The 22,272-nt window shown below is 36.4% G+C and overlaps 1 protein-coding gene across 5 annotated transcripts in view; it reads right to left on the bottom strand.

The window, feature by feature from the left end:
* MSRB3 (methionine sulfoxide reductase B3) overlaps positions 1–22,272 on the bottom strand; it is a 179,959-nt gene that overhangs the window by 101,876 nt on the left and 55,811 nt on the right. The gene's annotated exons all lie outside the window — the stretch shown is intronic.

Consider the following 22,272-nt stretch of genomic DNA (forward strand, 5'->3'; position numbering starts at 1 on the left):
TTAAACAGGCAGCAAGAAACTTTTCATAGACCCCAGGAGAAGACATTTACACTAATGCAGACTCACCAAGTTTCAGAGGGAGGGTGATAAAAAAAATAAATATATATGGAGGACGAAAGCCAAAGAGAAGAGGAATCGTGAATGCAATTTTATTGAGAGACCTACATTTTCTTCTTGCAAAGTATATCTAGGAACACTTCACTGATTAAGTGTATTTGAAGGGTGAAATAATTTTAATGTGATTCTAATAACAATGGCAGCTTTTATTTCAACCTATACAGACTGCAGTAAAATGTTCAGACAACACCTGTTTGTATGTAGTATTTTATTTTACCTGCACAAACGAGTGAAAAGAAATATAACTCCAGGACAAGGCAACCTTCCTGGCTGCAGTAAAAGTGCTTTTCTTTGCCATCCATCACAGGGGGGAGGAGGCTCACAGATGGCCCTACCTGCAAACATTTCTTGTCATGTTTTGAAATCACTAAAAGGAGGCTTGCTTAGTTTCCTGAATATTAAACTCAACGTCTTTTGAAATATAAAGGCACATGATTTAGGTGTAGAAATGCTTTATACTTCTTTTACTTTTAAGGCACCTAATGTTCACAGTATGTGAGTTCCCTGAAATTAGAAAACTAACCAGTTACCCTGATGGTGGGATGGAAGGAGGATATCAGCTTCCAGACTCAGGGCCACCAAGGCAGAGGAATTGGTTCTCTAGGAGAAAATATGGAGGCAGGAAAAGAGCAAACCAGAGGCAAAAAAAAAAAAAAAAAGGTGCACCTTGGAGCAGGCCCGGGGGGTTGTCAAACAGCGCCTTTCCTGACCTTACACACAGCGGTTGGCCCTGCGCTGGCCTGGAAAGATCCCTAGGAAGAGCTGGCCTATCGTTAATGGCGAGATGGTCTCTCCTCTCACTGGGCCCACCCCCCCATATTACACTAGGCTTTATACAAACACCTACTTCTTACACTGTTCATACGTTCCAAGGCGTAGATAGAAATGTTTGTCCTGTCAGAACAGACCTCTCCACAGCTTGAATACAGAACTGCTCTTTCTTAAATTAAGTAAGCAATTGAATGTGATAGGCCCCTTTCTGTTCAATTCACTATAGACTTCTTAGACCTTATCTTTTTATTTCTTTGTTTTTGGTAAAGGTTGTATCTCTGTTGATTTTGTTCCAAAATATATATATAATTAATTGCAAATTTAACACAACAAAATATCTTGGTTGAAATTATTCTTCCCAATGGCATGCATAGTTAAAATCTGTACAATTAGAATTAAACAATTCTGTCCAAAATGTTTTTGCTAATATATGTTCATTCATACAAAAAGACCAATTGTGTTCCCAAAGTTGAGAGAACTAAGCTACCCATCTGTATGTCATTTAGTACAAGAGAAGCAACTGCAGGTTTAAATTACATGGTATTGGATTGCAATTTCCTAACATTGGATGCTTTTCTGCTTTTTTACCTTGAGTCATTTACGAAGGAGTGTTCATAAAAAGTAGCTTAAAGCACAGATGCTTGCAAATCGTTTAGGCAAAGATGTTTCTCTCTTTTTCATTCCCCTCTCTCAAAAATCTCTCTTTTCTGAAGAATAAAACTGTTGGTCAGTATTGATGAACCATGTCAAGTATTTGTAGAAGGAGAAAAGGTAAAATTGAAAACATCTGATTGAAGTAAATAATACAAACATAAAAGCTTTACTAGTGAATGAAGGGTATTGAAGAGACTTTAGCTCATAGATTAGAAATTACTTTTGATCTAAACATTGTTAAAAACAGATTATTTTCCACTATGAACCATCTCATTAACTGTGCTGCAGAGACCTCGTTTTAACAGCGAACTTTGAAAGAGTACTGCTGTACCTTTTGTTAGTCTCCGTCTTATTTGGGAGGGGGATAGAGATTTCATTCCAGCTTTCTTTGTTTGTCTTTCAAGAACCACTAAAGCAGTATTCACACAAATTTTGTAGGAATGTGCCCTATGTCATAGCCTACAAATTATTTGGTTTTGGTGCCCTTAAAGGTCATCTTCCAAATTAGCAAAATTTTCCTACATCCTGGCTTTTCAACCTTAAATATAAATATTGTTTCCTAACTGTAAGTGAGGTTTGTTCTTTAAGAAAGGCTAGTGCTTATTTAAAGTTGTCAACTTTGTACATTTTTATTCTTTGGTCATACTATGTTCTCAAAATAATTAGGCTGTGAAAATGTACCTAATAGCAAAAGGAAGTATATGTCAACTAGAAACAACTATTGTGATTTCATATGAAACAACTCAATGAGAAGTTAGTCAGATTTTAATAAATTTCTTGTCACATGGTTTAACAATAAAATACTTCCAGGGCAACTGAAAGCTATACTATTACATTAGTTCTTTAGAATCACAACCAAAAATTGGCATATACAGGTCAGAGCAAAAGTAGGCTTACAGTTGTGAGTACATGAAACAGTTTATTCTTGTATTATTTATTCATTATTGTGTTATTTCCCATACAAACAACTGTAAACCTACTTTTGTCCCACTCTGTATAAACAAAGAAAGCCTTCGATTTTGTCTCTGATTTCCTTCTTCCTATCAGACTCACTTTCCTAAAGTCATGTGGTGCCACTGTTAATTTTGAAGAAATCATTTCATTTTGAAATTCTAGAATAATTCATTTGATGGTTTCCCTTTACTATCTTCACTTAGGTACTATAATTTTCTTATTACACAGGGTAATTTAACATTACTATTATGTGACATCTGCTCAATAACCTCTAAATTGGCTTAGAAATATGTTATGAAAAGATTTTTCCCTTTATTTAAATGTTTAATAGAGTACTTTGAAGGCAGAAGTATGTGTGTCTACATATAACACAAAGTGTATTTGAGGGGCAATCTGCCACTCATATATCTAATCACAATACCATTCTCTATAGAGTAACTGTGGTATAGATAAGATCCATCGTGGACCCAAACTAAGGGCATTTATTTACTGAAATGTGCCCAAAGCCTCTTTTTACATTAAGGCTTATTCCATGTTGTTGTCTCAAAGGCAATATTGTCTTGAAGCTCCAGTGGGAAGCCTTTGCTCTAAGGAGTAATAAACTTACAGCAAGAGTCCATGTTCTGGCTCGGCCTACTTCTCAGACACGTGACCGTAGCAAGGCAGGCTCTGACTTTGTATTACCACCCTCACAGGTCTGCTCTAAGGAGTACAGTACCACCTAGTAAACACTGAACAAATGCAGCATCGCGTTATCATTCTGATTATAGTAAATCCCGCAGTGAAAACTGTATTTTAAAAGGGAGCCAGGTCAGGTAGTATTTCAGTGTGCTGCAATAGTTTACTAGTAATTAGTTTTCTATACTAATTCCCTCAGAACAGTATTTTGCTCAAGTTATCATTGAAAATGTTTAAAATAGGAATTGAAAGAAGATAACTGAAACAGTACCTACTATGTGCCAGGCACATTTCTAAGCACTTTTACATGAACCCATTTAATCCTCTCAATAATTATAGGAGGCAGATGTCATTCCTATTTTACAGACACAGAAACTGAGGTTCAGAGGTTTAATATAACTTCCTAAAGACAAAAAGCAAATATTAGGTATATCTGCTCAAGCCCAGTGCTATCTGACTGCAAAGCCCATGGTCATTATATTTTCTATGAGGAAAAATATGTTGCAACTTATTTCTTTAATTATTCAATGACTTTCAACTTAAAAACTGTTACTAACAATTTAAGATAATAAGGAAAAAAAAGTTATAATCACCACAGTACAATATATCCAGAAAAAAATAAATACATTTGTCTATTAGCTAACGTCTGTTTTCCGTGTTCATTCCTGCAACACAGGGTCAATGACAAGGTTCAAACGTGATTCTCACAAAGTCTATAAAATGTTGAAAGGCTTTTTAACTTCCTGTTAAGAAGTAAATCAGATCTGTTACCTCAATCTTAAAGCACTTTAAAGTCATAAATCTTATATTTCAGTGTGAAAAATCAAAACAAAACCTAAAGATCCCATAACTTTAATTTTGCTTCTAGGATCAGAAGAGAAAAAAAAAATGAAACTAGTATTTTCCCAAGATAATAAGTGATTAGTAGATAAGACTATCTTGTTTTAAGTTTACTATCAATAGATTAAAACAGTAAAATTCATGTTGAATTTTAAAATAAAACTATATTTTAAAATAATACACTTTCATTTTAACAAATAAATTTCAGATTGGGAATCTGCACAAAATTTTATTCCATATATGCAATGTTAAGAATTTCTAAATAAGTGGGCACTTATAAAGCCATATCTAGTCCATTTATGAAGTATCATATAAAATAATCATTTTTTGTGTTTGTTTGTTTGTTTTACATGCCAGTGATTCAATAAAGGCTTTTTTAAACTGCAAAGCACAGGAGAAGCTTGTAGAAGCATAACCAGTTCTGATTTTTTTCTGTGTAGACCTATGTAGGGGAAACACTCCTAAGATTAGCATACAATCTAAAATGTCATGACGCTGCCGAAACCGGTTTGGCTCAGTGGATAGAGCGTCGGCTTGCGGACTGAAAGGTCCCAGGTTCGATTCCTGGGTTGCAGGCACATCCCCAACCCAGGGGGCGTGCAAGAGGCAGCTGACGGATGACTCTCTCTCATCGATGTTTCTAACTCTGTATCTCTCTCCATTCCTCCCTGTGAAAAATCAATAAAATATATTAAAAACACACACAAAAACAAACAAAAATAAATAAATAAATAAATAAATAAATAAATAAATAAATAAAATAAAATAAAAAATAAAATGTCATGACGCTTACTGTGCTTACGTTGCCATGAAACTAGGGCTGCAGGGCTTACCTTGAAGACCATTGATTCAACATTTTTTCTTACTTTTTTTTTTTTTTAGTTATAAAAACATTGTTTATAGAATGTCAGGCACTGTACTAAGTAAAATATACTCATTCACTCATTAATTATTTATTGAGCACCTACAATATACTGGCATTATTCTAAGTACTTGGAATATACCCGTGAACAAAATTAAGATCCTACTTTCATAAAGCTCCCATAGAGACAGCAGGAGTAAAGGTAGACAGCAAAACATAATGAAAAATAAGTAAATTATATAGCCTGTTAGAAGGTGGGTGACAAGTATATGAAGGGGAAAAGCAAAACTAAGTAGAGCACAGGGACTAAGTGTTAAAAGTAAGCTGTGGTCTTAAATAGAGTGGTCAAGGTAGGTCTCACTGAGAAGGTAGCATTTGAGCAAAGCCTGAAGCAAGAGAGAAAGTTAGCTGTGCTGATATCTGAAGGAAGTGCTTTCTGAACACATGTAGAAATGGCCAATGCAAGAGATCAATATGCAAAGAAGTTTATACTCCAGTGGTAGAGACAGGTAACTACAATACAAGTGCTAAAATCTGAATCTGAATGAATGATAGACAATTTAAATATGCAAAGAATATGTGTTTAAACCAGGAAATTTACAATTACATATCTTACTACAAAAAGTGTCTCATATTACCTTTTTTTACTTCCAAGAGAAATCTCAGTGAATATCCTTTCAGCAAAGTGCTATACTCAAAATAGCCCTCAGAGAGTATCTGTCCAGCTGAACTTTGAACAGAAGCCAGAGTGCAGGCTCTGCTAGTCTACTCTCTTTCATTCTAGATCATCGTTTCCAATCTGAAGTCATGTGTAAGAAGATATTCAATAGATGTTTTTAATGTGTTGAATTTTTTAAATATTGTTTTTATTGATTTTTCAGAGAGGAATGGAGAGGAATAGAGAGATAGAAGCACCAACGAGAAACATCACTGATCAGCTGCCTCCTTTACGTTCCCTACTGGGGATTGAGCCCGCAACCCTGGCATGGGCCTTGACCGGGAATCAAACCAAACCGGTAACCTCCTCTTAGTTCCTGGGTCGATGCTCAACTACTGAGCCACACCTGCTGGGCTATGTATTGAATTTTTGATGGGCCTAAAAAGCAAAATCTTTTGGCCAAACAATGCCTTCACCCTTCTGAATTACTTCAATAACTCTCCCTTCAGAGTAATCTTGTAGGTGATGGCAGGGAACATGTATAACTGAAGAGAGCAAAAAATTAGTACCTAAACTTAGCTTCCCCTTTTTAAAAATATTTTTAATTTTCACCTACAGATTCAGTTTAGTTTCATCTGTCCTCCAAGTTCAAAAGATAACACAAAGAAAATAAAACTCCAAGTCAGAAAACAACTTTCTTTTTACAGTCCTTTTCTTTTCTATATGTGAGAAAAATCAAATCTTTATTTGTCATAGTAATAATCACATTTAATGTCTTTTGACCATTTTTCTATTATTTCACCTAAAACAGTTCTACAGATCAGTTTCAGTAACATTCCATTGATACATATATAGAGTTCTAATTAACATCATTGGATACTATAAGCAAACTAGAGGTCTGATCACAAAATTTGTGCAAGAGTAGGCTTTCCTTCCCCCAGCTGGCCTCCCTCTGGCATTTGGGACCAGGGCTTCCCTCTGGCCACCAGCAGGCACCCAGGACCAGGGCTTTCCTACTTGCCCCAGATTCACCCAAAAGGTCATCAGAAGGTCGTCCGGAAGGACATGCTGTCTAATTAGCATATTACACTTTTATTGTTATAGATCAAGGCAACCCACCATATTAAACTTCTTGAATTAAACAAGATTCTATGTTTCTGTGGTGAATAGTTGAATGACAGGATTGGTCCTCTGGTTTGCATCCTTAAGGTTTGATTAGATAAACAAAAATATTTATAGCAAGTTTTCCTTCTAACTAAATAACCTGATAAATTCACCCCTATACTATTCACACCTTTCATCTGTAGACCCTTGGTATTAGTGTATTTACTCTGCAAGGTACCATTTACACAGACTAATGTAGCATTTTCAAATTATCCTCAAATGTCTTTGGTTATTTCTGTCTTATTTTCCCAGGTTACTAATTCTTTGAAGATATAAATGGTTGAGCCTAATATTAACTAATACTTTCAACAACTATTTATTGGATATTGACAATCAATCAAGATCTGTGATGAGCACTGAAAAGTTGAAAAACAAGCCAAGGTCCTTGCCCTAGAAGAGTACATACTCTAGCAGGAAGAAAAGAAACAACCAATACAATGTGCAGTCTTATAGCAAAAGTTCTTGCAAAATTTAGTGTAGAGAGAGTTAGCAAAAAAGACATTAACACTCTTAAACTCTGCCCACCTAGCTTGACTCTGTCCAGTTATAATTGAGATATGGAAAACTCAATTTGCAGAAACAGCATCTACAAGGTCAGAGGGCCAGAGAAAATTCAAACAGGGAACAAAATTCCATCTAGGCTAGCTGAGAGATACAGTGTGATCAGATGTGTATTATCAAGGTGGGAAGTACTTTATCCTAATGAAAGGGAGCAGCATCTTTCATGTAAGTGGTATCCATCAGCTAACTTAACAAGGCAAAAAATGAGCCAGGATAAAATGTATATTCGGATTTGTTAGAAGAGAAATTGGGAGGTGGTAAATAAGTCAGTTTTAAAATTAAGGGGTAAATGTACAAACATTTTCTCACTATAAATCAATGGGAGTAATTATATTTCCCATGACATCTAAAGCCTATTAATGACTCAAAATTCTACCACTTAATAGAAAGTTCTCCTTTGTGAGGCTGCATGATTTTCTTAAGAGGAGACAATTGAAAGCTTTGCTGCTACTATTACAGAATTTACCAGGCTTTTTCCAAGGCACTCTTACTGGCTTCAAGTCTTCAGAATCCAGACAAGACACTTTAAAACATGACAGTCAAAGTTTTTTGGTCAATAAAACCACCATTGGAATGGGTCTTATTGAATTTATGTATAGGAATGCATTGCCATGATTCATTCATTAAGAACTGCCAAATTTCAGGCAGGATCCAAGATGGCGACTTAGGTAAACACACTCAAACTGCTGCTGTGCACAACAATTTCAAAACTACAACTAAAAGACAAAACATCTATCGCCCAGAACCACGGCAAAGCTGGCTGAGTGGAAGCTCTACAACTAGACTGAAAGAGAAAGGAGCATTCAGGGCACAATGAGGTACTGAAAAACTGAGGTACTGGGGCACGCGCGCTATGCGGGCTTGTGGCAGATCCCAGCTGGCAGAGGGCAATGCTTTCTTCAACCCTAAGAGAGACAAGCTCCCAATCTCTCTGAAATCCAGTTTCTGGAAAGAAGCTGGACTGTCTGCCATCCGGTCGGAAAGTGAGGGTGGCTTGCTTGCAGAGCTGCGTGCAAGAATAATTGTTTGCTGTGCTGGGGCACGACACGGGGACAGGGTCAGAGAGGCAAAGACAGCTGACTGGCAGCCATCACTGTTTGCCACACCCTAGCCTAGTGTCGCCCTGAGACCCTACCCTGCACAATCTACAAACACACCCAATCTCCAAGCAGCGGCTTTTGCATATGAATGGCCTCCTCTATTGCAGTTTAACCTAGAAAACTTGAAACCTGGTGCAGACAGCTCCAAAGCCTCCAAGCTCCAAGCAAGGAGGGGAAAACTGTGGTTTTAGCTCTAGCTCCTGCATGGTGGCCTCAGACAATAGCTGAACTGCACTCCATTGGAGATCCAGAAGCTAGTGTATCTAGTGGTCAGTGTGAGACACCAGATTTCAACTCCTCACATCCATAAATGACACATTTGGGAGGCGGACTCACTGAACACCAAAGCCCCACTGAAACAAGGTCTGCACCATAAGCGTGTCTCCAGCACAGCAATTCTTCCATTAAAGAATAGCGGGTCCTCACAGCCAATTGGCCTGGAGGCCAATTCCTCCCAGTGTACCAAGAGCAATCAAGGCATAACTATAACAAGACTTTGCACTCAGCCCACAAAGGTGGTGCAACCACCTCGGGTGATTGGGGAAGCTGAGTTACTGGCCCCTATAGGTCACCTACCACACAAAGCCACTCCATCAACAGAGGAAGGCAACCAAAATGCAGAGACACAGAAGCATGTCACGAATGGGAGAGATGGAGAAAGTAAACTAATGGATGACACAGAGTTCAGAATCACATTTATAAGGTTACTCAAGAATCTTCTAAAAACCGCTGAGAAACTTGAAGAGACCTTCAAGGACCTTAATGAGAATACAAAAAAAAAAAAAAAAAAAAAAAAATGGAAAAGGACCAGTCAGAAATTAAGCATACACTGTCTGAAATAAAGAATATACAGAAACTCAACTGTAGATCAATATACCCCAAGAGTCAAACCAAAGATCTGGAATATGAGGAAACCAAAAACGCCCAACCAGAGAGTCAGAAAGAAAGAAAGAAGAATCCAAAAGTGTGAGGACAGTGTAAGGAGCCTCTAGGATGGTTTTAAGCGTACCAACATCCAGATTTTTGGGGTGCCAGAAGAAGAGAGAGAGCAGGATATTAAAGGCCTATTGAAAGAAATAATGACAGAAAACTTTCCCTACCTGGTGAAAGAAATAGACTTACAAGACCAGGAAACACACAGAACCCCAAACAAGAAGAATCCAATCCAAAGAGGACCACACCATGATACATCATAATTAAAATGCCAAGGGCAGAAGACAAGAGAATCTTACAAGCAGCAAGAGAAAAACAGTTAGTTACCTACAAGGAAACACCCATATGAATGTCAGCTGATTTCTCAACAGAAACTATGCAGGCCAGAAGGGAGTGGCAAGAAATATTCAAAATGATGAACAGCAAGAACCTATAACCAAGATTACTCTACCCAGCAAAGCTATCATTCAGAATTGAAGGTCAGATAAAGAGCTTCACAGATAAGAAAAAGCTAAAGGAGTTCAACACCACCAAACCAGAATTACATGAAATGCTGAAGGATATTCTTTAAGAAGAGAAAGAAGAAGAAAAAAAGGTAAAAGTAAAAACTATGAACAACAAAAAGACATCAAATACATACCTACCAACAAGTGAATCTAAAACTCAAGTGAATAAAAAAATCTGAAGAACAGAATAGACTGGTGAATATAATAGAATCTGGGACATAGAAAGGGAGTGGACTGACAATTCTCAAAGGGAAGGGAATCTGAGGGGTGCAGGAAGAGATTGGACAGAAATCTTACACCTATGGATGAAGACAGTGGCAAGGGGTAAGGGCATGGGGTGGGGTGGGGAATCAGGTGGAGGGGAGCTATGGGGGGGTTGGGGGGAGAAGAACACCTGTTATAATCTGAACAATAAAGATTTAATTATATAAAAGAATAAAATAAAATATTGTGATTATAAAATAAAAATAATAAAAATAAAAGAATTGCCAAATTTCAGAGGGATAATATAGGGAGAAAAATACACTAACTTGCTTTAATATCTTCTGGTTTTCCTTGCCAGTCCTTTCTATGGACTCTTCAGAGTAATATTTTTCCAAATACATTATAACAAAACAGTTACAGTCTCCAAATGATAAGAAAAAACTTAAAATGACATGGTTATGGATTTCATTATAATGCAGATGACATGGAATGTTGTCCTTTCTGTAAAACCTAACATTCTATAATATTATAACCAATAACCATTAGTTATAACTGTATCTGATAAAGATTCTTATGTACCTTCAGTATAAAATTTTCCTTCAGGAGAGAGAAAGCAAACATTTGAAGCATTTCAGAGTCTATTGGGATGATCAAAAGCCAATTCTTGATGAAGAGAAAGTTTTGTATGTTTTTTGTGTGTTGTTGTTTTTTTAATCCAAACCTTTGAAGGATTATCAACATTTATTTACCAAAAGATTAAATATTAAAGTGTATTATACAGGAACATAGACCAGCAAACTTCAGTTCCTATGATTAAAAGATGGTCTTTTTTATTAAATACCTGATTAATATAACATAATTATTTTACTAGAAAAGAACTAACCAAAATAAGGCTTATTTTCTAATTTCATTTGTCCTTGGGTGTGTACAACAAATGACACTAACTGGATTTCTCCCATCAGTCTCCCTGAGTACTTTAGCATAAGCTATTTACCCTCTGTTTAGGGAGGCAAAATACAAATTTGCTTTTTAGGCCCATCTTAAGTGTCCTTGGTTTAGGAAAGACAGAGTTTTCTAGATGGTGCAAACTACTGTTTTATGATATACTTTGCAGTCTCACTGCTCCAGTGAGGCAAGCCACAAAATTAGAAAATGATTCGGTAGGTCTTTGCATACACTTAATAAAAGATTCCTTAGGCCAAAAGCTAAGGAATCTTTTTGGCTCAGTGGATAGAGTGTTGGCCTGGGGACTGAAAGGTTCTAGGTTCGATTCCTGTCAAGGGCATGTACTTTGGTTGCAGGCACATCCCCAGTAGGGGGTGTGCAAGAGGCAGCTGATCGGTGATTCTCTCTCATCGATGTTTCTAACTCTCTATCCCTCCCTCTTCCTCTCTGTAAAAAAAATCAATAAAATATATATATTTTTTAAAAAGACTCCTTAGGATTCCCTAAATATACTGAATAAATTTGTCATTTTTCCCATAGAGATTTTTAGATAAGGTCTTAATAAATGTTCTCTAATAATTTCTAAAAGTCATTTAAGGTCTTAAAGGCAATCTTTTTGTATTTCTACCTTCTAAGGACTAATACATTGATTTTTTAAATTACAGTTCCTAGATATTTGAAGGGCATTTCCCTCCGTGTTTTTTTCCAGAGCAATCTTTAAGCCCCATTTAGGGATTTTCTTTTCTAATTGGGTAAGCATTGCTAAAGTCTGCTTTTCCTGTGGGCTTGCCATACATCACTATATTAAAGATTTTTAGTTTCTTTTAAACAGAACCAACTTGGTTGCCTTTCAGAAAAACAGATAGGAGAGAGACATGCTGGCCAATATTGCAATGTATACATGTCAAGTAAAAGTAACTTTCTTTCTAATTATGGTGTCTCATTAATAGTGAAATTTAATGCTTGCATAATAATTTTTAGTTTACTTTGTACATAATAGATTTTAATATTTCTCCTTTTTAGTAAGCTTAAATTTACTTTTAAACAGCCTTCTTTTTGACTAGTGCTTATTTGCATATGAATGCAAATTTTACTTTGGACTTTTTTGGAACCAATTGCTCATAAAATATGGGCTTCTCTTATGAATGAGTTTATATGAGACCTTGATTATATTGTGAAAAGTTAACTTATTAAATAATTAAAGTATGCACCTTTATTGAAAAAGTAAAGTAAGCATACTCATACATTTGACCCTTGAGGTACAGATGCCATCCCACCCCCAGCCAATCTGAAGAGCAGGCTGGTGGCTGTCTGAGGCATTATGAATGCTCCTATCTTAAAATTCCGCTTCTGAATATTCTGGTTTTGCGTAAGTACTCAGCAACCTTGTCCTGCCCTCCCTTTCTGTATTAACCATTTACTCTGTCCTTGGCAGGGGAGATAAGGGTAGTGGTCTAGCCTTTGTTTAAACTTCCCTGAGATTTTATGACCCTTTTACAATTCTTGCAAATAGTTGGCTTTAAAATTTGTTTCTCTTTCAACATTTCTCTTTTCCCTCTTATCACATACACAACTTCCACAAATTTCACACTTTCAAATTAGCCTTCAAACCTTCTTCCTATGTCCTTCAAAAATGTGTAACCATGCATTAGACCTTCCATTAAGTATTTCTACTCTAATTTTCTGTCATATCATCAGTAACTTGTAGAGACCTTTTCTTTCTTTTTTTTCTTTAAAATGTATTAGAATTCTTCACTCTCAGAAACCTTAATTTTTCAATGAGTACCAAAAAGTAAACAGCCAGCATTTCTTGGATTAACATTTATGAACACACTTTAAACACACTCTTACTTTCAAGAAAATATACCTTCAACAAAGTACAAGAGACCTTCTATAATAAAAACTAAGAGCAGGAAAATTAAAATGTGTCCAGCAATTAATGTTTCAGCTTTTTAAAAATATTTAGATATTTATCATTTAACCCAGCAGTGCTTCAACGTCTTTAAACAGCCTTCTGTTTAAAGACCTTGGAAAATTATGTACAGGCATATGAGGCTAGACAAAGAGGGAGTAGGCCCTAGCCGCTTGGGTTTGAACTGCTGCATTCTTCTTTAGAGACATTTAAGGGGACTGCTGTGGCTTCTGTTGCTGGCCTTCTTGGCCAGCCCATCCCTGGGTCACTTGATCTACAATTGTGAACCTTATGTTAGCATTTTCTTGAGATGTCAGAACGACTATTGGTGACAAAATGTAATTTATAATACTTTTTGGCCCAACAGGTCCTCAGGGTCTGGCCTAGAGTACTTTTTCATTTGATATTTTAGTCTTGGTAAATTCAGAAGGCTCTTCTTCTTTGCTTTGCTGAATATTGAAGGCCTTACCCTGACAGAAAGAGCAAGATGAGCCCCAAGAATAAGGACTCTTGGCAGCTGCTTGGCCATCTTGCAATCTTTGCCACGCGTTCAGCATCACAACACATAACTGGGCTTCCCCCAAGGCGGGACTTGCCCCATCTTTAAACAAATTAAACAACAAAGAGACACAAAACATCAATGAATACTCTCGTTTCCCATCCTATTTCTCGGAGAGACATCTGCATTGCAGGCAGCGGCCTGGGCCCTTCTTATTCTTTAGCATACATACTAAGGTCGAAAGCAGCTACTTCCCATGTTTGCAGTTAAACCGTGTGATCCCTCCCAGTTAACAGAGACACAGGACACCACAAGGTAGCTTCCACTTCACCCAGGCTCTCACACTCACATTCACACACCAGTCAGTCCGAAATTTGACTTCCACCCACGGAAAGCCCTGAACTGAGGCAAATAAGCTGCCTAAGTAGTGATCAGCTACTTCTTCTGCCCCTAAAGGCAGGCCTGAACTCAGACTGGTCCCCCGGGGGAAAATCACTGGTCAGATGTCTGCTTCCAGAAAGAGCTTTCCTGTCCTCCTTGGAGTCCAGGCGAGCGCTAGCAGGGGGGCCCCCGATCGCCCGGGCCCCATGGGGACTGGAACCCAGTAAAGCACTGGAGGCGCACCTTCCCATCGTCAGGGGCTCGGTGGAGTGGGCCCACGGGCCTGCTCTCCAGCCGCAGTGCCTCCAGGGGGCAACTTCGGCTGCATGGTTCTCAGTCAGGGAAACCATTTTTACGTTACAGAATTTACCAGGCGACCGGAGAATACACAGGAGTACTCGGAGATTCAGGATAAACCCATTTATTTTCAGGTGTTTTACATGCACTAGTACAGTGACTCAGGGGAGACTGTTTCTCTCCAAATCCTGAGCAAACCAATATGGAGAAAGCTTTCCCTTTATACCCTTTGGTTTCTTTGTCCCCCACATATAGATGGGACTTACGGGCTTTTTTTTTTTCGGGCTTTGCAAAAAAGCCCCATGTGTTCAGATGGGGCCGTGAGACCACACCTAAAGGCCTGGCCTGACACCAGCACTGATGGCTCCCTCCGGGGGTTGTGTATTGTTCATGGTTTATGGCCTCTGTAAAATGTGAGTATTTAGGTAAACTGGTCCTGCAAGGCCAAATTGTGGAGAAAGGGGGCAGTGACTTAATTATAGGCTATGAAGAATGTACATTAGGTTACTGGCACAGATTCAGATTGCTAGCCCCCCCAAAATGTCTTATTTTGCCCATCACTATGTTCATCCTGATGAAACATTCACCTGAGTGGCTCTTTTAGAAACCACATTCTACATTTCTGTCTTTTACTAGGACTTGTGTGCAACAAAGTTTTAATTTATGTGCAGTAGTCTTTCTATCAGCATTCTTTAAGTATCAAAAAGAACTAAAGAGTACATATCAACTATTTAAAACATAATGCCAATACCAAGAGCAAAGGTTTTTATATTACTGTGGACCATTAAGCCTAGAGTTTAGGAAAATATTTAAAACATGTCTTGATCCAAAAAAACATTTTCTGTCTTGCAAGGCATTTAAGTAAAAAGAGAATTTTTAAAGGCACTTCCATCATCAAATGACAGTAGTGAAAGAGAAAGTCATTTAACTCTAAGTCTATCTGATTGCATGTGAAACGTCTGACAAAGTTGGAGTTCCCTGTTTTTAATTTTTTTTTTTCCCAGTATGGGTCTTCTCTAGAACATCATAGCCCATACAGAAAAGAAAAAAAAAAAAAAAATTAAAAACAGACAGGCTCATTTCCATTCTACATTTCACATGCAATCAAAAAGACTTGCAAAAAATAGCTTTCTTTCTCATTCTCCCCTGCCCCTTGGGAACACAGACTGCAAGGGAGATGAGAGGTAACCACCCACAGAAAGGAAGAAAAGGAGCCCTCTCTTAGATTATTATTCAGAATTTTATTTAAATACTAGAGGGCTTGTGCACGAAATTCATGTATGGGAGGGGTGTCCCTCAGCCCGGCCTGCACCCTCTCCAATCTGGGACCCCTTGGGGGATGTTCGACAGCCTGTTTAAGCCCAAAGTCAGACATCCCTCTCACAATCCAGAACTGCTGGCTCCTAACCTCTTGCCTGCCTGCCTGCCTGATTGCCCCTAACTACTTCTGCCTTCCAGCCTAATTGCCCCCTAACTGTTCCCCTGCCAGCCTGATTGATGCCTAACTACTCCCCTGCCAGCCCAATCACACCCAACTGCCCTCCCCTGCCAACCCAGTTGCCCCAAACTGCCTTTCCCTGGAGGCCTAGTCACCCCCAACTGCCCTCCCCTGCTGGCCTGGTTGCATCTAACTGCCCTACCCTGCTGACCTGGTTGCCCCTAACTGCCCTCCCTTACACGCCTGGTCACACCCAATTACCCTCCCCTGCAGGCCTGGTCACCCCCAACTGCCCTCCCCTGCTGGCCTGTTTACCCCCAACTGCCCCCCTGCTGACCTGGTCACCCCATACAGCCTGCTGTTCAGTCATTTGGTTGTTCCTCACTAACCCCCCTACAGGCCTTGTCGCCCCAAGCAGCCTGCTGTTTGGTCATTACTTTTATGGCGTCCCAGGCAATTTGCATATCCCTCAATTATTAATATAGATAACATTAGTATTCATTAGGAAAAACTAAAATTTATATTGTCTAAGAGCTAAGCTTTGTAAATTTCTAAAATTACACTGTTGCCAAATCAAATTTAAAACCTGAATTAAGCACAATGAGCAAAAAACAAGTCTGCAATTGCTATTCAATAAAGCAGCTAAATCTGAGTCTCTACATTCCAGAAAAATCTGGTAGATTCTGGAGAGAAAAAAAAAGTCAAGAATTTTATCATCCAGATAATTAAAGAAAATGAATTCAGATTTTCTTGAATTATTCAATATCTCCTTGCAGGACAGTGCACATATATATTTTTGTCATCTTTGCATGCCCCGCACCTCATAATATACCTGGGCAAGAGGAAGCATTAAACAAGTATAAGTTGTATTTAAATATTTATTCAACTCCCCATTTTAATTATTGCTATTTAAATTTTCTTCCTGAAAGATATTTTCTAAATAATGTATTTTCCTTTTGTTTCTTAGAAGTTACTTTAAAAACTACAACAGTATTTGTTTAATAAATCAGTGAAATTATAAAAAGAATGATGGATTAAGTTTTTCTCTCTTTTACTACTCTGAATCTTTTATTATCTCTCTAGAGTTCACATTCAAATCTTTTATGTCTAATATTCCATTAACTCTCTGGACTGAAGATTATGAGATTACCTACTCTAGCATTCCCCAAAATGTATACTAGCTCTGAAAATAAATGCTCAAGTTGTTCCTCCTGGGGGAAGGGGAAGGAGAGAAAGTTTCCATAGTCAAACCAAATTAGGGAAATTGCTTACATGGGCTTCTTTTTTTTCTTTTTTCTTTTTTTAATATATTCTATTGATTTTACACAGAGAGGAATTGAGAGGGACAGAGAGTTAGAAACGTCGATGAGAGAGAAACATCGACCAGCCGCCTCTTGTGCACCCCGCACCGGGGATGTGCTCGCAACCAAGTACATGCCCTTGACCCGAATCGAACCCGGGACCTTTCAGTCTGCAGGCCGATGCTCTATCCACTGAGCCAAGCCAGTCCCGGCTACATGGGCTTCTTAATGAAGATCTCTTATGCTGATGTGCAGTATGAAAAATGTGGTATTTTGATGCACCATTATTTCATGCTCCATTAGAAAAGTAATAAAATAAAATAAAATAAAATAAAAAGAGTTGCCAAACTATGACACAATGCTTTCTTATCACAATAATTTTTAAAGCTACATCCTGATTACCAACATGATAAAATATAAAAGAGATGCAACTTAGAATTTATAAAATCTTGCAACATGCTGAGTATCTCAGGTTGATAATAGAGTCTGATTTACAGGGTATTTGTAGAACCAAGACTTTTTTCTTTTTTCTTTTTTTTTTCTTTTTTTTTAATAAGAGTTTATTTGAGCCAAACTGACAATATACTGGGGAGCAAGGTCTTAAATGCTCCAAATCCCATATGAGGAAATCGAGGCCCAAAGAAGTTACTTGTCATGGTCACACACCTGGTTAATGAGAGCCAGGTTCTCTTGTCTGCAGCTTTTCTCTTTTAAGTTATTCATTCATTACATTTCTCTCTTAAACCCATGCTTTGTTGTGCTTTAACATGCCAATCTTTTACTGACCAATGTGCCCACATTCCATTCCCACCCCCATGCTGCCATCCCCCACCCCTATCACCTCCTGCTAATTACTTCTACACATTCCTTCAATATCCTTCAGAAGAACTGTTGTTTCAAATCCTATCCCACAAGCCATTTTGCCACTCTGGGCAGAAAGCAGCACAATGCTTTTCACTTCTTCTACTCCTCCCTCCACAGTACAGCAAAAGAGGAAGTGTTTATATAGATTCATAACACCATCAAGGATATAACTTCTTTCATCTTATATATAACAAAACTTGGACCCAAAGTGGCCTCCTTTCTCACCAAAATATAGATTCCTTAAAAACAGAGATCACATTGTTTACAATATGGCATTATTTTGATACGCATGATGATACTATTTATCCAAATCCATTGATTCATTCCACAAATATTTCATGAACACCTATTATGTAACAAACACAATTCTAGCTGCTGAGATTGAACCCAAATAAACAGTCTGCCTTTCTGGAGCTCCCTTTGCTACAAGCAAGGGTTTCCCTGACTTAGGAAAAGACTTTGGCTGATCAAACACATCACCTTTCCCAAATTTATTTAATATGCACCCCATATTTTTAAAAAAATTTCTATTTATTCTTCCTTACAGCCAAAGATAAAAGTTGCACAAAATAGATTTCTAGGAAACATGCAATAATGTTGACACCTGATGTTAATATCTAATTGTGAAAATTTTAACAAGAATGTTTAATAAGATGAATAATAAGAATAAAAAATTAAACATGCTGGTGATAAAAACAAACCACTAAATGCAAATTAAGCTTTGCAATCAGTTTCTTCACCAATACACTAATAATATAATGGCAAGATCTGAAACTTATCTAAAATTTACACAAGATATATTAAAATATTAATCAAAATGGAATATAACATAACAAGCTTTATCATTCTATGAGCTAACATGCATTTCTGAAACAAAATAAAATCTTAAAATCTACAGCTACAGAATTTTGAATTTTCTTTGTTTGCTTAAAATTCAAATAATCTAATGATTAAAATTAGCATTCCCTTCTTTGCAATTATGCGGCTGAACATAATAAATACTATAGTGTTGAAGGAAATGTTTATCATAGTAGTTATTGAGTAAATTTAAATTCTATGAAGGTATACCTCTTACAAACCAACTAAATAACTGACACTTTTGTCATTTCATGGTATACTTTTTATAACATGCATTTTATGTGACTAATACTAGTGCAAATATCCTAAATATTTTAGAAAGGGAGAAAAAATAGGAATTTGAAATAAATGAGATGGGGATTTTAAATTTTCAAATAAATGGTTGTTTTTAAATGCAAAGGCACAAAAAGTAGAAACAATTTGCAACTGCATCTCAGTAAAATTTATATAAAGCATTTTAAATTAAAATGTATCTAGCAAAAGCAGCCATGGAAAATATAATCTCTAAATAAATTGTTTAGGATAAAGCTATAAACTAGAAAAGACCGATAATGAAAATTTATCAAATAACTAGCCTTTCTATTAGTGAGTCTTTGTGAATTGTTGTCCATGCCTCATTCTTTCATTAAACACGTGTTTGTTGAGAGTCAAAGGTGCCTCAGTCTCATTTTAATAAATCCTTCTATAATCTGTTAGGTAATAATATTATGAACATGTGTTTAGATAAGCATCTAATAACTCTACCTGTATAATTCCCCATATTATCTAAATAATTTAAGCATGTAAAATTATCATGTTTTTAGAACTCATATTTTTTATATTCTTTCCAATCATTATTAATTAGTGAATTTCTCAAACAAAACTAAAATTTGTTTTAGTTTTTGTACATGTCCATTTTATCTCTGTTGCTACTAGATTTTGCTATATATTTTATAATTAATATATAATATTAAAATTTTATTTCATCTTTAACAAAATATTGACAAAATCTACACTTAACTACCATATGCCCAACACCTTATTCATACTGATGCAGTGTTCTATAATATTTAGTCTTGTGCACAAATAATTTTTAAAACACATGTAGTGATTAGATGCTGTTTAGCAAGTTTTCCACATTAATTTAAATGTTATTACTATATCATAGAGGTTCTAAAACATTTTATTTTAGAAAAAACATAGCTACACCAGAGTATTAATTGATCAATATTTTAAATATAAACTTTCTTAGTTTCCAAAAATATAATTCGTGCAAAAAGCAGTTCATGCTAACAGTCAACATGTTAAACTAATATTTTCAAGATTCTATAAAAATTCAAAACATAGCAAAACAAAATGTGAAATTTTCTTTTAATTCCTGGGTGGTCTGCTGAAGAAAATGTAGCTGCATATAAACTATAAATTATTGTTAAATCAGCTATTTGGATATAAGATAAGTTAATTTATGAAAACTTGTTTTAGTTTATAGAAAGTCTATACATGACAGACAATTTCAATGAGATGTCCAAGCATAAGGAAGTTGGAATCCTATTGAAAATGGAAAAAGGTTTTATATTCCACAAATAGTTTGAACATAAGATAAGCAGAAAAATTTGTGGTTTATAAATCGTATGTCCTTAACTGTTTATTCTTTACATACTTTTGTTTAGGTTGTCACAATGCACCTATGCTGTGTAGCCTTATATGCTGTGAAAGAATGTAAAACTAGTGCCATCTACTGGAAAAAGTGGATACTATTCAAACAATTAATTGCTAATTATTTTGTGAATTATGTGAGTTGAAATTTGTATATCTTATTTTTGACAAACTATTTGTCTTTAAAATAAATTTTTTTTTTACTCTAAAGTTTCTTAAATGTAATCAAATGAGTAGGTAAGATGAACATGTGAGAATGGTGAATCTGCAGAACAGAGGGCATTAATCTAAATAGGTGGGAGAGAATTCCATTGGGGATATCAATAGAGAAATCAGAAATACTGCGTTCTCATCAATTTTTATATTGGTTTCGTGGGTATCTTTTAGAACACAGATTTTGAACCCTTGGTCAAATAGTCCTCTCTTAAGAGTTCAGAATATCTAACAAAAAACCTTGAAATTATATGAAAAATTGTGTGCAGGTATACATATGTGTTTTCTGGATGAGGACAGTCATAACTTTATTGAGTAAACATGACGATGGTTTGTCTTTTCATGACCCAAAAGGGTTTTAAAAAAACTAAAATAGAAAGCCAGTTATTCAATAGTTAAATAGCACACTGGTGATTTCAATTTTTTTTAGTAATTTATTGGCATTTTTGCTGAATAGATTTAAGTAAAATAATAGATTTTTAAAAAGCAAATGAAGCAATGTGTCAAAATTTAATGTTTTTGTAATAAAAGTAGATATTATGGACACTTAAAAAATGGTAAATGTAATATCAATACCATCAATAAACTATTGCCAGCTCAAACTACAACAATAAGTACTTATTTATGGATGTTGTTTTGGTATCTATGTCTTTACATGCATTTCCTCTTTACAAATGGAGAATTTAGAGCACAACAAACAATATTAGTTTGTTCCAGATAGAAGTGCTCAAAAAGCTAGAATTCTTAATTCTTATTATAAGTATAATATGCACTTATTCCCTTCCTCAAATAGTTTATTTACCACCAAAATTCAAACTGAGAGAAAAAGTAAAAGTCTGGGTAATATACACTAAAATTTGTGTTGTTATTTGCTTAACTACAATGTGATTCATATCTAAGATACCCACTATAAGTGAGAAAAGAGAAATTGTTTTTCACTCAAAAGACAAACAATCAGCTTTACTTTGAATTTTCCCATATAAAAGTCTCAAATAAATTTGTATCAGCATTATAGCTGTCACTTCACCTCCATGTAGTCTTTCCAAACATTTATTCATTTATATAACAAATATTTATTAAGTGCCAGGCACTGTGCTAAGCTCTGGAGCCACAAGTCCCTGATTCATAGAGACTTCTAGTTATATAGATTATGTTCTACTAGAGGCCCAGGGCATGGATTCATGCACTGGTGGGGTCCCTCAACCTGGCCTGTGCCCTCTTGTAATACAGGACCCTCAGGGGATGTCAGACTGCAGGCTTCAGCCCAATCCTCACAGGCCTGGCCTTCTGGCTGAATGGCGCTCCCGTTGTGGAAGTGCACTGACCACCAGGGGGCAGCTCCTGCATTGAGTATCTGCCCCCTGGTGGTCAGTGTGCATCATAGCGACTGGTTGTTCAGTCACAACAGTCTCTTAGGCTTTTATATATATAGATATATGGATTACTTACAAACACCATTTGGAAAATATCTCTCTTTAAGACTTCTAATTTCTACATTAGAACAAACTGTCACTAAAATCTAGTAAGAGTAACAACCACATATTATGTGTACGATGTTAGAGAATAATATAATTAATCACTGTAATCAGTACTATTTAGACAAATACTCTCACTTGGCTTAAAACTAACATGCTATCCAGTCTAAGCTACAATTAGATTTAATTTTTATCAAGCATTGAAACTACGCATAAAATTGAGCCCCTTAATCCCTCCTCAAATAACTGCCTCACTCTTGATCTGGAGGCAAGAATTTCAATGCTCAAATATGGAAGATATTCCTGTCCTCCCACCACTATCTTTCAGACTGTTCTGTAAATTCCCAGCCATTGATCAGAGCTGTTTTAAGATTTGTTTAAAAGCTAAAGTAAAAACAAATGGGGGGAAAAATCACAAAATTTCAGAGATGATGTAATTCAAATTTCTCATT

This window comes from Pipistrellus hanaki, assembly GCF_964339955.1.
Source record: "Pipistrellus hanaki genome assembly, chromosome: 3".
Classification (NCBI taxonomy): Eukaryota; Metazoa; Chordata; class Mammalia; order Chiroptera; family Vespertilionidae; genus Pipistrellus; species Pipistrellus hanaki.